The 18,987-nt window shown below is 38.4% G+C and overlaps 1 protein-coding gene across 2 annotated transcripts in view; it reads right to left on the bottom strand.

Annotated features, from left to right (window-relative positions):
- Lrrc8c (leucine rich repeat containing 8 VRAC subunit C) overlaps positions 1-18,987 on the bottom strand; it is a 98,775-nt gene that overhangs the window by 7,183 nt on the left and 72,605 nt on the right. The gene's annotated exons all lie outside the window — the stretch shown is intronic.

Here is an 18,987-nt window from a genome sequence, read left to right as displayed (position 1 = left end):
TTTATACTAACCATTTCTTCAGAAAGAGATGAAAGAAGACGGGAGTGTTCAATAGAAAAATAATTATGTCAAAATTTGCTAGCTTTTCATACAATATTGAGAATCTCTCTCCCTCTACTGATGCTTTAAGTAGTTGAAAACAATGTTATGCTATAAGAATGTCAAGATTGCAATTTGAGAAAGAGAAGGGCCCTTTTTGAAGATGAAGTAGGATGAGGCAGAATATACCTTGAATGAACCTGGAGGAATCATATCCATGAAGAAGCCCACGTAAGTGGAACAATCTGAACAATTAGCAAACAGTTCCAAGGAAGAATAATAACTGAGGACTATACAGCAATGACATGGGGAATTAATAATTCAGGAGAAGTCTACTTGTACTTGAAGATGTCAAATGGTGGGAAATCCAGTGTTTGGTGATTCTGCAAGAGTAAGGTATCTCACGATGTTGCCATGTCAAAGTCTTTTACATTGACTAGAGAGGCAGAAACTGAACCCATTGTAAAGTGGACTGCTAGGCATGGTAGGTGACCACAAGCTAGGGATGAGGGAACAAGCATCTCAGCACACAGAAGTACGAAATTGTCAGTGGAGTGAAGCATCCAACACTTAGGGAAGTGCTGTCACACAGGAGACCATTAGTAAATATTTGCTGAGAAAGTGAATGAATCCAGAACTGCCACCAGTCCTTTGGCTCAGGGTTGTAAGGGCCTGGGTGTCGAGGACACCTCTCTTAGGATGAAGATAAAGATTGTTGACAACAGCAAACTTATATTGTGCTTAGTATGTGACTGTCCCTATTCTCATAATGTCATGGGGCAGGTACTCATTGTTTCCATTTTGCTGATGAGGACACTGAGGCATGGGCTCAGGTTAAGCAACTTGACTCATGTCATCTATAGCCAGAATCATCTGGACCCAGAGTCCATGTTTCTTATTTCATTTTACTGAATTTCTAGGAATAAATCAAAAGGATCCCAGTATGACTTTGTCCTAGATAACAAGTACAAGCTTTTTAGGTACAAAGCTTGCTGCTTCCCATAGCCTATGCATAAAACAAGAAATGAGGCTAGAGAAAGAGAAGTAGAGAGAAACAGGGGAAAGGAATGTTCTTCCCTGAGCACATTCTCCAAGAGTGACACCCTTGGGCTAATATGTTAATATGACATTGTTAATGATGTCATGAAAACAAGTGTAAAAGCAAGACTAGTTCAAGTCAAGAACGCAGGCACCTTCTTAAAAGGTGCTAAGTTCTTGCCAAACTACTAGGCAGGCTCTCATGCTGTCCCTCCTGTAGGCTTGCTCCTAATGATGAAGATGGGTAGGGTTTCCTGGCTGCTGCATAGAATTTTAGGCTACGCTCTGTACCAGTGCACCTGGCTGAGGGGCAAGCATGGGCTGTAATCTAGCTTGTGCTCCTTCACTTAACTATATGCACATAGGGCTACGTCCACACTGTAGGGGTGGCTTTTTATATTTTGCACAAAGGCATCTGATTGGCTGGGGGGCTGCCACGCTGGGAAGGTAGATCCCATTCTCCCCATTCTGCAGAAGAAACGGACCTAGGTTCAAAAGAATGACTTGTTCAAGTTCACACAACAGGAATCACAGCTGTCTTCTTTTTCTGGCCCAGTGTTCTTCCACTGTTCCACACGGTCTTCTCATTTCATCAGCTTCAGTCCCATGTAGGAGGGCAATATTAGCCAAGTTTCTTTCAGACCTCTGATTTTATGTTTCTCCTAAAATCTTCATGAAGATATAGTTTTTGAAATGTGCCTGCTCAAATTCTGGGAGGGTAAAGACAGTGATTTATTTTCCAAAAGCTGTTAACCACTCAGAAATGAGAACTGAGTAGGAAAAAATACTGGAATTTAGTCGCTAAAAACTGTAGTTGCTCATGTTGCTGAGGGAACATATCATCAGAAGATTCCAGCACAGAGGCAACTCCAAGTAGAATTCTGAAAGAATGCAGGGACAGGTTGTTCAATCCAGAACTATGAAAAGCAACAACCACCAGCTTAGTGAGTCCTGCAGTCAATAGTATGAAGATTTAAACAGTAAAATAGTTATGGGAGAGAGGAAGTCAGTTTCTTCTATGTTTAACAGAAACAGTATTTTTTTTAAATACTGCAACATCAGGAAGGACTGGGAGAATGATCAGCACTTTCAAAGTTATATTAAAAAAGAGAAAGAATCCCCCTACCCCCAAAGGCAAGATAGGATCCCTAAAAAGGGGTAGTGGTGATACAGGGCATTTTTTGGGTATCTCTGTAAAACTCTGTGGCATCCTGTAAAACTTGAAATTTTTTTCTTCATCTTTTCTGCTTTTCTAAGAAGTCTGCAAGTTAAACCTGTACCTCACTTCTCTTTACCTTTACCCAGCAATTGAAAGATTAGAGTGCAAAACAAGTCTTAAAGAAAGGCTGCAAAACAAACTTGGAAAGAATTAATTGTGGGGTTCTAGCTGCTAGCACAGGACTACGCTAGAGTATGGGCAGGGAGAAAGTCCCCAGGCCCCTCCAGTTATAAAACCCTATACGAAGTGCAGATCCTCCCCAGCAGCTCCTCCAGTTGCAGTGTGGGGAAGTTGTGCCCCTCTCAGGGACAACCATGAGGCTGCTTTTGGAAGGAAAAGGCTTAAGTATAAAGCTGCATGTTGAGTTTATGTAGGGCAAGTAGAGGAGGAGGGGAAGAAATTGGGGGTGGGGGCAGGGAAGAAAGGAAAAAATTAAAAAGCAACGTGAACAGGAGAATGTGATCCAAAATATACCAAGGGGAGAAAAGTAGTCAAAAAGCTGATATGAGAATCCTTCTCAGAATGAAGGCATTTATGTTAAGGAAAATAGATCAGAGTAAACATGAGAATGAGGAGAGGGACACAGAGAGGCGCACTTGACAGCTAGTGTCAGGTGAAGCCAAGGCACAATTTGCCCCCTCTCCATTGTGAAGAAAAACAGTATTGTATAAATAAATTTTTTGGAAATCACAGCAAATTCATGCTTGGATCAAAGTTGAATAGAAAGGAAGAATTTTCTCTGGATGGGTAAAAATAAATTATTTCCATGAAGCAGATACCAGAACATGAGAATGGAATCCTTCGGACATGTGCCAAAACTTAAGAGAGGGCACTGGACTAGTGTTTGACCCTAGATCCTCTAGATCTTCAGGAGCAGCTGTCTCTAGTTCAGGCAAGACCTGAACAATTTCAGAGGAGGAAAAGTTTATTTGGGGGCTCACAGTTTCAGAGGTCTCAGTCCAAGACAACTGGCTCCATTCCTTGGGGCTTGAAGTGAAGTAGAACATCATGGTGGAAGAGCATGATGGAGGGAAATGGCTCATACGATGATCACGAAGCAGACAGAGACTCCATTCTTCAGACACAAAATATATATCCCAAAGGCACGCCCCCAATGACCCACCTCCTCCAACCACATCCTACCTGCCTTCGGTTACCACTCAGTTAATCCCATCAGGGGATTAATTTACTGATTGGGATAAGACTCTCACAACCCAACCATTTCTCCTCTAAGTCTTCTTGCCTTGTCTCACACATGAGTTTTTTGGGGACGCCTCACAACCAAATCATAATAAAGTCACTTATGCTAAATGCTACGTGATCAAACTAAAACTTCAAGGAAGCAGATCTCCAAACAGACCAGTGTTTCCTGAGAGCAGGAGACCTCAGTCTATTTGCATCAGAGTAATAAGTAAGTCCTCTCTGCTAATTTAACCCTGATAAGTAAGTAACCTAATGTTAACCAGTCAGCTTTTCCCCTATTGTTCTTTTTCCTTGTCTCTACCTATGAAACCCACTGTTATTCTACTGCCCACCGGGAGCTCTCATTCTATTTTGCTACCTCAGTTCATGAATCACAAATAAAAACCAGTTATATCTGTAACTAATTTTGTCTTTTGAGAGTCAGAATCATAGCACATATGCTGATTATGCAAAAAAGTGTAGTCTACATATTTAGGCTGTTGCCAGAGAAGCAGTTCAGTGAAATGCAGAACCCATCTGTGACAACCTATAGAATAGATGCCACATTTGTGTGCATGAGACTCCGAAGGGCTGAGATTAAAACAAAATAAAACAAACCCACTTAACTTCAGAGGAACTACTTGAAATAACAAAGATAGAGCAATATAAATAAAGACCAGCTTATCTAGCACATGCCAAAGGTGTAAATGACATATCCAGGACAGGGGTAGGACACGGGAACACAGTTCTGAGTGTGCCTCAGGGAAAGTAATCATTATGGAGTCTCTACTCTTAGTTGCTTTGTGAGGGATAAAAGAACAATAAGGCCTTCAAGGTCAAACACAGGAGAAAGACATTTAAATCAGCTATTAGTGTGAGAAATTCGTCTTTTTCACAGCAAACTTTATAATCAATTTCAGAAAAAAAGAAAAACCTGGTAGTATTTTTATTGAATTAAATTTAAAAACAGGTATCTTTATGGTGTTCATGATGTTTGTCTCCATCTAATTGTGGCTTTCAGGATTATCTTATAGTATTCTTTACAAAGGCTTTATAAATTTACTGTTAAGTTACACCTTTAACTTATTTATATTTGGTTACCAAAAATCTGTCTTTCCTTTTTTAAAATATCTTTATTTTATTTATTTTTATGGGTGCTGAGGTTCAAACCAAGTGCCTCACATATGCTAGGCAAGCGCTCTACCACTGAGCCACAACCTCAGCCCTGTTTTTCCTCTTAGCACATTTATTTTTAATACAGAAGGCACAGTCTCCCTACCCCTATGCCATTCTTCCATGAGCCCTGATAAATTTGGTTTCAGATTTATATGCACATTTACATACGTGATATATAAACAAATGGAATCCCGCAGTATGTATTGTTTCTGAAATATGTATATGTATTGGGCTTCACTTTTATATGTCTTGGAGATTTTACTATATTGCACTTGGAGATCTATTTCCTCTTAAGTGCCCTGAAATTATACACTGTCGGTCGATGCACAGAACTTCCTAAAGACATTTCCATGATGATGTGCATGCAGGTAATTTTGCTATTAAGAATTGTGTTGTTTTCAAAAGACTGCACACTGCCTGATTTTATGTGGTATTCTGCAAAACCAATTCAGAGAACAGAGAGGGACACAGAACAGATGAGAGGTCACGGGTTGGGCTCACTGCAAGGGTTCACACACCAGGGATTCCTTAAGGTGTTGAGATTCTTCTGTATCCTATTTAGTTGCAAGAATCTATGCAGGTTTTAAAACCAAAATATCTACCTTTTTAATTAGACAAAAAGCACATTCTTTTTTGGGGGGTGGGGGTACTGGGCATTGAACTCAGGGGCACTCAACCACTAAGCCACATCCCCAGCCCTATTTTGTATTTTACTTAGAGACAGGGTCTCACTGAGTTGCTTAGTGCCTTCGCTTTTGCTGAGGCTAGCTTTGAACTTGTGATCTTCCTATCTCAGCCTCCTGAACCGCTGGGATTATAGGCATGTGCCACTGTGCTCAGCAAAAGGCACATTCTTAATGGTGGGAAGGCTAAATGCTGTCTAATATCAACACTGCTCTGCCAGATTTTTTTCTGGTATTTTTATATCATATTTGTGTCTCTATTTTCACCTGGGTGATTTTGTTATATTTTAGATGTCCACTTTATATAGATTTTTAAAAATCCAAAACAATCACCTTTTTCTTTTTCTTTTTTTTTTTTTTTTTTTACAAATGAATGTAATGCAATATGTTATTTTGCTTGCTCATTTCTAGACTCATCATTGCTTATTTCTAGACTCATCATTTTACGACCCTTCTTCCTCCTCCATCTTGTCTTCTGTTGCATTGGTAACCTCCCCTACGTTTTATTTCCCACCACCCTCTACTCCTCATCTGGTTAGGAAAATGTAGGCTGCATCTCTCTTCTTCTAGATGTTATCCACATTTTCTTAAAATGTACACTTAAAGTTTCTCAGTATCCTACTCCTCTCCCAAGAATGTTTTAACTGTTCCCTGAACTATCCAATTTGACTGCCCTGGAGTTTGTTTTAGCTTTCTTTATTATTTTTACAATCTGTGGTTAACTTTGATTGACTATATATTCATTAAACCTAGGGCCTACCAGTTTTCTTAGATCCTGCATTTCCCCAGCTGTGTTCCTTTTCCTTTTGAAGCATATCCACTCCTTAATTACTTATTAAATAAGGGTCTGTGGATGGGAAACTCAAACACTTGTAGATCTGAAAATGTCTCTATTGCTTTCATTCTTGAATAATAATTTAAAACTCTGTGTTGAAAATAATTTCCCCATAACATTTAAAAACAGGATTCCATTTTCTCCCAGGCTATTTTTCCTGGTGAGCAGCCTACTGTCAGATTGATTTTGTTATGTAGTGGCCAATCTACCTTTCTCTATGGTGGTTTCAAGATTTTACCTTGAATCACAGATTTTTCTACAGTTTCACTTTAAATTTCAATTTATGTGGATTAATCCTGCACCATACCTATAGGCAAGCACTTACTTCAATTTTTCAAAAATTTAGCAAACATTTCTTTAAATTGCTTCAAATATCGCTCCTTCATTTCTTCCAAAATTTCTATCAGACACATGTGAGAGTTTTGTAGTCTATCTTTCCTAAGGGTGCATATGCTTTGTAATCCTTGTCTTTCTTGGAACTTGGGTCTGGGTAAACTTGGTACTCTTGTCTCATTCATAATTTTTTTATGCAACTGAGTATACTGCAACTGTTCTATCAATTGATGTTTTAAAATTCATTAATTGTGTGTGTGTGTGGTGCTGGGGTTTGAACCCAGGGCCTTATGTATGCCAGGCAAGTGCTCCACCACTGAGCTACACCCCCTCCCCCATTGAATTTTTCATTTTCTAAGAGTTCTACATTTTTTATTTCTATCTGCTTTTAAGTCATATCTCTTTTTTAAGTTATGCCTTTATCTTTTTGACCACTCTAAATATGTATTCATTTTAAATTCATGGTCAGCTGTTTGAGAACTTGATTTCATCTGGAGTGAACCAGTGTTTCAGTTGCTAATTTTGATTAGCCTTGCTTAACACAGTTTTCTTCAAATGTTCTAGGTGGCAGGCACATTTAGAATGGGAGGTTGTTTTTCACTGTCTCTATCATGTGTGCTCATGTGGCTTCCCGTACCCAGTCAGGCCCTGATCCGCCATTAGTTCTTATCATGGAATTCTGATGTTTTATTGTGATGTCAGCACCTCCCAGTTCCAGGCAGGCAGATGGGTCAGGCTGACTCAGTTCCTGGATGGGAGGCACCCTAGATGGACAGTTTCCTCTGAAGCACCAACTCTAGCATCCAATTAATTGTCATTCTTTGCAGCTTCCTTTTGGGAGTAGGGGCCTTGGCTTCAAAGAGTGACCAAGCTCTAGTCTCTTATCTGACTTGATGCAATTATAGTCCCCTTCATTGGCAGGAGCTGAGCTCCTGGCTGATACTGCTTGGTTTTGGCTAACAGCCCAGCCATCGATTCAGCCCCATTCAGTGTTCCATTTATGCTTCACAGAAATGCTTGTTTAGTTTTTGAGTCCATGAGTGTGTGTTTTCAAAAAAATCTCTTCATATTTATCCATCATGACTAAAGACAAACAGAGGAGGGTGTTAAAGTATAATACTTCCTTTATCAGCTATTCCTTAAGTGTTTATGTGTGCTTTAATATAAAAATTAGTCAAAACAAATTAGTACTATGAACAATTGGTGTTGCTTGGGTAGTGCCAAACAGCGTCAACTGGCCAAATTCCCCCTCCTCAAAAAGGCTGAATTCCTTTTTCCCTACCAACAGCATATGAGACTGCTTAGTTCCCTACATGTTCTTTCTCTACAAACTACAATCCATAAGCTATTCTTCAATTTCAGCTTTTTAAATGACAGTTATGACTATATCATCATAGAAAGAGGGAGGGAGGGAGAAAATTTGCAGTATATGATAAAATAGGTGGTACCATTTCAGCATGTTAATTTGTGATCCAAATGTATTCTTTAGTCTGTGCCTTACTCTTTAAAAAGACTGATCCTATAATTTTAGCAGCTTGGGAGGCTGAGGCAATAGGATCTCAAATTCAAAACCAGCCTTAGTAAATTAGTGAGGCCCTAAGCAATTTAGCAAGACCCCTCTCAAAAAATAAAAAAAGGGCTTGGAACCACCATTTGACCCAGCTATCCCACTCCTAGGTCTATACCCAAAGGACTTAAAACACCATAATACAAGGACACAGCCACATCAATGTTGATAACAACACAATTCCCAATAGCTAAACTGTGGAACCAATGTAGATGCCCTTCAGTAGATGAATGGATAAGGAAAATGTGGTGTATATATACACAATGGAATATTATTCAGCATTAAAAGAGAATAAAATCATGGCATTTGCAGATAAATGGATGGAGCTGGAGAATATAATGCTAAGTGAAGTTAGCCAATCCCCCCAAAACAAATGCTGTATGTTTTCTCTGATTTAAGGCTGCTGATTCATAATGTGGTAGTGGTGGGGCAAGGAAGGATTAGATGAACTCTAGATAAGGCAAAGGAGAAAAGGGGAGGGGGATGGGAAGGGAGGGGGTATGGGGATAGAAAAATACAGTGGAATGAGATGGCCATCATTACCCTAAGTACATTCATGAAGACATGAATGTTGTGAATATACTTTGTATATAACCAGAGATATGAAAAATTGTGCTCTATATGTGTAATATGAATTGTAATGCATTATATTGTCATATATAACTAATTAAAATGAAAAAATATAAAAAAGGGAAGGGGATATGGCTTAGTGGTTAAGTGCTCCTGGGTTCAATCCCTGGCACTAAATAAATGAATAACAAAAAGACTATGCCTTGGGCTGGGGCTGTAGCTCGGTGGTAGACCACTTGCCTAGCATGCATGAGGCACTGGGTTCAATCCTCAGCACCACAGAAAAATAAAAAACAAATAAAATAAAAGTATTCTGTTCATCTACAACTACAAAAAAAAAAAAAAAAAGACTGTGCTTTGTGCCTTACCCTGGTTATGGCAGGTTTATTATGGTAGAATGGAGCCACAGAAAGGCATGTGGACTAATATGATGGTGATTGCCTTTATCCTTCACCTTCCCTCTACCCCAGATTCAAATTTAGCTGGTACCAAATGGCTCTATCCTAAAGCTGATCATCCAGACCTGCCCCCAGTCTGTCAGGAGGAGCTGAGTTATTGTTACTGGCCTCTGACCAAAGAATGATGTGACAAGAAAAACATCTCAAAGAACCACTCCCTAGGGCTTCTTTGAAGACACCAAGAACAGACTAGACTTCACCATCTAAAAATTTTTAAGAATTTACTGCATGTTAAGGGTCACAGGAAAATCAGAGGCATGATCAGGTGTATCTGTGGTTCTGAAAGCACTTGCAGTCTTGTTGGAGAGACATGAAAAAGAGTACAAATGAAGCAATGTGTATGCCAGGTGAATTACTAGAGGAGCACAGTTAAGAGTCTGGGTGTGGAGTAAGAGGAAGGCTCCATGGAGCTGGTGGTAAAGAAGGCTTCATTTGGGTCCTGGAGCTCCTAGATTTGAATAGGTTACCAAGGGACAGCAAGTCAGAAACTTGTGGGTTCCAGAGACAGGGGCAAAAGGCTGCATTTGAGGAGAAAATAAAAAGAAACTGAAATGATGGATTGTCAACTCTCTCTCTCTCTTTTTTTTTTTTCCTGAGGTAGACCCATTTTTTCTTTGGCAAAGGGATGGAAATAGAATGGAAGGGAAAAACTTTCATGTAACTAAGTTATCAGGCAAGGTACAACTTAATTGCTATGAGCACTTTCTTCCTGAGACAAGATGCTAGTGGACAAAGAAAGCATTGTTCTCAAAAGGCATAAGATTTACTCTCATCAGTGGTAGGATTAACTATGAAAATACAGGATTTATTTCAAGGATAACTATTTAAAATGTTTTAAGTACAAAAAACCCTGGATGAGATAGCAGAGGAACTGAAAAGGCAGGGTTGATGGTGAACATCTAAATGCTTTGGGGCTTATTCACAAGTGATTTCGGGTCAGTCTTTGCAGGAGCACAAAAATAGACATCCGTGAGAACTATACATGTTGCATCTCTTGTCACTAGGACAAACACAGTCCTTGTATCCAGGGGAAATGGGAAAGCAAAACTGCAAGTGTGAGGCAGCATTTCTTTCCTGCCATGCACATACCATTTTCCTCTTCTTGTGTTTTCTTTCTTTTTTAAAAATAATTAATTAATTAATTTTTATGGGGTGCTGAGGATTGAACCCAGTGCCTCACATGTTCTAGGCAAGCGCTTGACCACTCAGCCACACAACCTCAGCTCCACCACCACCACCCCCCCTTTTTTTTTTTTTTTGGTACTGGGGATTGACTAAGGGGCATTCAACCACTGAGCCATATCCCCAGCCCTATTTTGTATTTTATTTAGAGACAGGGTCTCAAAGAGTTGCTTAGTGCCTTGCTTTTGCTAAGGCCGGTTTTGAACTTTTGATCCTCCTCTGCTGCAGCCTCACAAACTACTTGGATTACAGACACCGCCACTGGCTCTTTTTGTGTTTTCTTAAAGACTTTATAAAAGTGCAGTTTCAGGGTTACAGAAAAATAAAGAGGAAGGTACAGAGATTTCTCATGTCTTCTGCCCTCACAGGAACATATCTTCCCCCATTAGGAACATCCATCACCAGAAGGGCATATTTGTTACAATTTAAGAACATACATGGATACACCATTACCACCCAAAGGCCATAGTTTCTGTTTCAGTTCACTCTTGTGCATTCTGTAGGTTTGGATAAATGTGTAATAATACATATCCATCATTATGCTATCATATAGAGCAGTTTCACTGTCCTGAAAGTCCTCTGTGCTCTTACTACTCATCCCTCTCCTCTTCTGCAACTCACCCCCTACCACTGAAATATTCTTCAATTTTGCCTTTTCCCAAATGTCTTCTTGTTGGAATTAGACAGTATGTATACTTTTCCAACCAACTTTGTCCACTTAATAATGTGCATTTAAGGTTTCTCTTCATTTTCCCCATGGCATGATAGCTCATTTTTTTCTGGATAATATTCTATTGCCTGTATTATCTCTTCCTTTTAATGATGATAATTAAAATTTACATTAAGGCCAGCAAAATACATAACATCCATGGAGAAAGTTTAGATTCAGATAGTCAAGAGAGAGAAGAAACCATCTAAAGCAAATTGTCAGGTTTTAAGGTGTTTATTAATAAACTTCAGGCTGGCTGGGTGTGTAGCTCAGTGTAAACCTAGCATGTGTGAGGAGCTGGGTTCAATCCCTAGTACCCCCCCCCCCCAAAAAAAAAAAAAAAAAAAGAAAACATAACCCAACTTCAAGGGTGGAGTAAAAAACATTTTTTAAAAAATTGTTTGCTCATTTCCTCTATAGAAATAGGAATAATAATAATAAAACCCCCTAAAATTCAAAAAACAAATAAACCCTGGCACCTCTGAGGCAAAGTTTGTGTCCTTGTGAGGTGGGGAATCCAAGAGATCGAAGGGATGAGTTCATTAAAACTTGGATCTTTGAATTTATAAATTTTCTCAGAGGTAGAGTATAACAACAGTACTTTTTTTTAAAAAATAGGTTTCATTGACATGTTATTAAAACCAGATATCCAGAAAATCTTCTTGAGTTATGCATCATTAGAAATTTTCATACTTGAGGAACATCAAATGCCACCAGTCTGGTAGAATTTCCCAAGTCATTATTATACAGAATAAGTAAAGGTATAAAGACCCATAAGCTGCTTAAAGGCAGGCACCATGTTTTATTTTTATTAACTGGCACAAAATAGGCATGCAATTACTATTAGGTGAAGAAAAACTGTGCCCACAAAGGAGAAGAAACCTCAGCCACAGCAAGTCCACAAATTCATACCCTCAGATGCACTGGACACCTGGAGTTATATGACTTCCGTTATCTTCCTCTGAGATGAAACAGTTCATTTCACACATCCTCTGCATTTCCAGTGATGTCAGCCCAGTGATTCCTCAAGCCAAAGGTCAGTGCTGACTCACATAAGACATACCAAGAGAGTGCCAGACTTGGGAAGTACTGTCCATTTATTCCCAAGTTTAAAAACAATCACATCTACATTAGAATTATGTATACATTTTGATATTTTCTCAGTAAATACCACTCTCCTATCACTGTCAATGCTGAGACACCAACTTCTCTGAGGGCATAGGTGGCAGTATGTGCCATCACTGTTCATTTTTTTTAACCCTTGGTTGGCCTGGCACTTCCAAGTCATCTTTGTTGTATCTACATTGTGTGTGTGTGTGTGTGTGTGTGTGTGTGTGTTTCCCCCCTCTTTACCTTTTGAAGAAACCTGTCTCACAACAAACAAGGAATTAGGGGGAAAATATCAAAAAATGAAGGTGAGAGTTAAAGTAGTGCCATTTCACTCTGTGTCATGAAATTTCCTCATGAACCAAGTGGACCGGTGAATCATTTGATCCATGGCAATTTTAGTGGGAAACATCTATTTCAAAGTAAAAAATCTGTGGGAAAATTCAATGGATATAAAAACTGTGGATAAATATTAGGAACAGATATTTTGATTTATAACAAAGAGTATTTGTTTTACTTATTTGAAGAATTTGAAATATTTATCTATAATTATGCTCTTAAAATACTGTAGGAAAAAGCTCTTTTTGAAATGATGCCCAGAGACTGAAATCAGTTCTGCACTCAGCTGGCTTAAGACACTCGACAGTTTAGTGATAAATCTGTGAGCAGGAAAAAGTTAAAAGAAATTAGGAGTGATCACAAAGAAACAAATCCTTTGGACTATCCACAATGTATGAACGGCACTAAGATACAGAATTCTACAGACTAGAAACATCCAATTAAACAAATAAAAAACTGTTCTAAAATGATTTTTCAAAAACAGTGATGATTTTAGAAATTCACTATCATCTTCAAGAACAATACACTATAGTACCCAGTGAGATGATGTCACTGGCCAGGTGTGATCCAATCTATGTGAAGGAACAGACTGCATTACTCAAAAAACATTTCGATGTCACTGTGATACCACAGAAGGCTTGCAGTTAACGCAGGAGCCGTGGCATTTAGGAGGCACTTATCAATGAGGGTAGAACTCAAGACACCACTTTCTTCTCTCTTCCTTCTTTCTAGGAGAAAAAGGGCCAATAGAGATTGTAACCCTTAAGGAAAAGTATTGAACTGTGGTATCACAATGGGTCAGAGTCTGAGTTCAAGTGGCAGGACTTTCTCTTGGAACTAATCCATTTGGGTGCTCACTGCAGCTTCTGTTGGAATTCTCTCATTCCTCTTTCCTCCCTCCCTCCCTCCCTTCTTTTCCTTCAGGGTGCTGAGATCAAATCCAGAACCTTGAACATGGTGGACAATGGCTCTACCAATGAGCTGTACCCTCAGCCTGTGCATCACCACATTGAAGTCTCTCATCTTCTTTAAAGCTGATGTGAAAGGACAGGTCTGGAGCTGCCTCTCTCCTGAAGTTGATGGTACTACCCTAGGAGGGCCTGAAGAGGAGAGCTCCGATGAGCTTTAGGAGAATTAACCAGAAGTCCATCTCCTTCTGCCCTTTCTTCTCATACCCTTCCCTTTTCCCCTCTATTTCTCCTTTGCTTGGATCCTCCCCATCCACATGCTTCCCCCTCCTCCCAAGCATGGCTGAAATTACACTACATAAAAAGAGGCTAAGAAGGTTTCTTTCACCCTCTCCCCCATTTTCTGGTGGAGGTGTGTAGGCCTTGGGGGAAAGCAAGCACTTGTGACATATCTGAGGTCTGTCCCAGCGCTTTAACTTAAATGTTAAATGTTCTCTTGCCTGGTGTCTTATACTCTTGTCTGTATATCTCCTTCAATGGCTTCTGGGAGAGGAACACTGGTAGCTATGGATGGGAAAATTTAGGCATTTGGTCCTGGATCTTAGACCTCTCTCAGTCTTTAAAAGAGGACCAAGTGGTTCCATATATGACCCATGGAGACACCCCAAATGAAGAGAAGGTATTTTGAAGTCTATGGTTAAATAGACTAAATAAATAAACAAATTTTTATTTTATTATCTTTTTGTTACAATAAATCAGTAAAATGTAAATACTACATTTTATAAATGTAAATTTATTTATCTTTCCAGTTTATAAAACTGAGGCTAAGAAAGGTCATGAAATCCTACTAAAAATCATAAAGCTGATATTTTCTATATGAAGTCTTAATATTTCTCTTGAAACTGACTTGACATAGTAGAATTATAAAAATACAAATTTGTATTTCCAGTAAACATGAAGTTTCTTATGAAATAAAATCATGATATAGCTGGTGGCCTGTTTATTAGACAAAAGATTTGCAGACTTTCTAAAAATATAAAACTGAGTATCTAATACAATATGAAACAAGTATTCCAGAAAAGAACATTACTACAACACTGCCACATCTTGCATTATGCATTTTCTGAGAATATGTAGCACCTACATTATCAAATTTCATATCGGTATCCCAAATGAAAAGCTAATAGAGTTGAACTTAAGTTCACATGGCCCCAGCTTTGGGTATCAGCACAAAGAATCTCTCCAGTTTTTTTTATTTTTTGTAGCATTGCGGATGTAACCCAGGGCCTTGCACATGCTAGGCAAGCATTAACCCTCTAAGCTATATCCCCAGCTTTTAAAAACTAATATACCTTGAGCAGGGAGATGTCAATTCTTTTTTAAAACAGCTGTCTCTAATATTGATAATACTTCCAACATTTCTTAGAAAAAGTATCATTTTTGAACTTGTTGTTACATGATTAAAAGGGTTACTATGTTAAAAAGCCTTTATTGCTTCATATTAGATATAAGAAGTGCTGGCAGGAGTATCCCAAGTTCTGGGTCAGCACAGGCAACTTAGTGAGACCCTGTTACAAACCAAAGAAACAAGCACTCCCCCCCCCCCCAAATAAAACAAAACAAAAATCATGGGCTGGGTTTGTAGTTCAGAGGTAGAAAGCCCCTGGATTCAATCTCCAGTACACCCACCCACCAGCAATGGGGGGGGGGGGGGGAAAGAAAAGAAACAGAAAAGTGTTATCGATTACATAAAAAACCCCAAAGTCCTAATTTGCTAGAAACTTCCATGTAGACATTTCTGAAATTTTACCATGCTTCACAAATCTCATCCTTTATAATGTCCTAAAATGGTAATTTTCTTCAGGAATATGATTTATTCCTATAGCCATCCTATATTGAATATCAAGGACCTTGATTTTCCCAGACAGAATTAATTATTCTTTCTCCTTTGCATTCACAGCACTCTATTTCACATACCCACTGTGGCAACTATGCAGTTTTTACATTACAACAGTTTCAGAACCTCCAGGACCAAGATTAAGTTTTGTGTCATTAGAACCTAGCATCATGTCTATAATGTGTACAGAATAAGTTTATTCAATGAACAAATAAATGTGTTATCTTACCCCTGAAACTATTTTTTAGAATCCTTTGGGACAGAGATGAGCCTTAAATTATTCTGTATTTCCCATAATACCTAACAGTGCTGGGAACCTAGTCAATATTCAATAAATATGCACTGATTTATTTGCAGCTTCATAGCAAAATTTTCATTAACAGAACTCTTCTATCACCATTCTCAAGCTAAAGCTAGATGCTAATGTGTCAAGGAAGTTATAAAAAGAGATTTCTCTATCAGACTTCCACTAAATCACTTTCCCTCTTCCAATTTTGATGTAATTTTTCTTAAAAAAAGAAGTTTAACTACTGCAAGACTACATCTTTCATGGAAAAGGAAAACACATGTCATGAAAATATCACTGATTCAAGAATCACTCAAGTTTAAATGAAGTTCTTTTTCTTTTTTTTTTTTTAATCCCCGAGAGTCTAAAGTATGCTAAATAGTTAATGAACATAAACAGGCCCTTGACGTTCATTTAAAAGTTAGTTTAAAATGTAAAAAACATTTTCCCACAAAAAGACATGAAGGTTGTAAGACTTTTAGTGCAGCTCATAAAGCCAGCCCCAGGGGTATAGAGTGAAATGCTGTTACTAATACCAACATTAATCACCACTGATAATGAGGTCCACTTGGGATGCTGGCAACACACCTCTCCACATAACATCAGTAGGAGCGGGCAATCATCTGGATAACAGAAATCTGGTTTTCACCATGACAACTAAAATTTTATTATAAAACAACCACACAGAGCCAAAACAAAACAAATTCTCAGTTCCATAAAATAAATCATACTGACACCGAAATAACTCTGTAACTTGATATAAAGAGGTGCCTCAATTTCTATAGTTTCTTTGTCATAACAGTACAATTTTTTTCCCTACACAAAAAATTTGGTTTTAGCTTTCCCACATATAAGGGCCCATAGCAACATATACACCTTAGTACCTGAGATCATATAAATTTATACAATGAACAAATAAATGTCACTATTATCATTATTTGTTGACACTTAACTTCCAAAAGTGTAGGGCAGAAAATGTTATGAGAATGTCTCCCTGCTTCTATAAGGTGGTAAAGATTTACTGACCTTTTATTATCATGTTCTGGAATTATATCATGAATTTTTTTCCTCAAATTTGCTATTCAAATATCAGGTCTATCTCTTTCCTTGACATTAGCTGTATGCTCATTATTTTAAGGATGAGAACCCTCAGCATTCCTGCCCAATTCTGCAGGGGTGCTGTGGTAAATTTGTCTCATAGTACCTAAGAAAGGTTATTTTTTTAGTAGCTGTTTTTATACTTTTCAGGGGAAAGCTGATTTTTCAAATAATTACCTTCATACCAAGTTTTCTGCATTATCTCATGATGCAGATTTAAACTGCAGTTTTGCATTCTCGTTTTTATTATTAAGATAGCCAATGAAGACTCAGCATTGCTGAAGCATATTTATGTACTCACTCAACAAATATTTCTTGAGTGTGTGTTAGGTAAAAGGTACCCAGGTGGGCACAAAGAAGGATCAGACATGAATCTAGCCTGTAAGCAACTGGCTATGTCATAGGAGCAACAAGACATGCTCTAAACATTTTCCGCCCTATGCTGTGGCTAGTCAAGTATCAACAAAGTAATGATAGTGGCAATGTATGTGATTCCAGGTACCAAGATCCTGCAGGATTCAATTATTTGTCCTAAGTCTGAGAAGTAAGACTTAAAGCTGGAAGCTCAAATTCAAGACAGCTGGCATTTATGGGAACACAAGTGCCCTAGGACACTAAGTTAACAGGTGTGGGTGAGGGTTTGTCTCAGGTCCTACAGAACAGATCCACATTAGAAAAACACCTGCTCTCCCTCACCTCTCTGTACCACCACACAGGCTGCAGCTCTCTGTCTGGGATGCTTCTACTGATAGCCACATGCCTCCCTCCCCCTGGTCCTTTTTGTTCTGTCCAGATGTCTCAGGACTTCCTGGGTCACTCTATTTACAGCAGGATCCCCTTCACTCTCTCCTCACAGTGCATTAGTTTTTTCCAAGTACTTATATCTGACATTTATATTTAATTTTTTTATTTTTATTTTTATTTTTTTAGGAGGCAGGGATTTTGTTATTTTTGTCACTGTTCAACCCCACTGTCCCTTCCCACACCCCTCCTCAGGCTGTTCAATTTCTGGAAAGGTAACCTAACCTGGCATTTACAGAAAAGACTTCACTTTTTTGAAAGTTTGCATTTGTACAGAGCCAAAACCATTCTTCCCAGAGCTTCCATGATTGGCTCTATTTGGTCTTCTAGGACACTTGGAAGACGATCCAGCCCTTTATATGGCAACCCTTCAAGTATCTTCTCTTTTCACATTCCCTTCAATCTTCTAAAGTTGAGATAAACACACCATCAGCCAGGCCTCATTCAAGGTTTTTGGGTCCTTTACCTTTACTGATTACAACCTCTTCAATTATGGTTCCAAATAATCAGAAATGAACACAGGTTTCATGATATATTTCCACAATGTGATAATAAAAGATCAATAAATCTTTGCCATCTTTTAGAAGCAGGGTGACATTGTCATAACATTTTCTGCCCTACACTGTTGGTAGTTAAGTGTCAACAAAGTAATGATAATAGTAATTCATGTGATCTCAGGTCCTAAGGTGTAGATGTATACTTCGAAGCTCTCAGCCTCCTTCCAAGGACATCAGGTTCTTGCTGTATGTTAGTATATATTCAGAATATGCCATTTACCCCTCATCATCCACTCCTCCCTTTATACCAAAGTCCATTCTTCTGAGCTCTTACCTGATGGTTGCTGACTTCCCTTTTGGGGATACAGAAAAGGACCCTGACAGGTGAGTCCTTGCCTCATGGAGTTTATATTACTATAAATTAAAGATAATTCTTCCAGCAAGATTTTTGTTCTTTAAAGAAATGATTTATAAATCTTAGCCTTAATGATTTTCTCACTTGTAAAATTTAAAAATGACTTTCTCACTTGTAAAATTTAGTTAATTCTCTACTTCTGAAGCACAACGGAAGTATTTGCAAAGAGATTTATACTTTTACAATTGGAAAAAAAGTATAATAAATTTAGAGAGAGCATCTCATCTATACTCTATAAAAGACATGAAAATTCATAAGTGAGATGATTTTGAATGTGTGTGTATGTGTGTGTGTGTGTTTGTGTGTAGGGTTGGGAGAGGGGAATCTTGGGGCAGAGGGTTGAATTAACCATCATCCTGGATACACTATATATTATCAGCATTAGTTTATATGAACACTATCTTCCCCCCTCCCTCTTTCCTTCTTGTCCTCTTGCTCTCTCTTTCTTTTTACTCCTTAAGGTCATTCTATAATCACTTCTACCACCTTATGTGAACATTTGTCACATAAATTTTGGGATAAATTTATAAGGTTTCTAAAAAAATCTAACTAGAATTTTACTAATATTACTTTGGATTTATAAAATGAATTGTTGGGGATGGGCATCTTTATAAAATGAATTCTGTGCTATTTAAAACATGGAATGTC

The sequence above is a fragment of the Marmota flaviventris genome, chromosome 10 (assembly GCF_047511675.1).
Source record: "Marmota flaviventris isolate mMarFla1 chromosome 10, mMarFla1.hap1, whole genome shotgun sequence".
Taxonomy (NCBI): Eukaryota; Metazoa; Chordata; class Mammalia; order Rodentia; family Sciuridae; genus Marmota; species Marmota flaviventris.
Note: the sequence above shows the minus strand (reverse complement) of the source record. Positions and strands in the feature narration are given on the sequence as shown.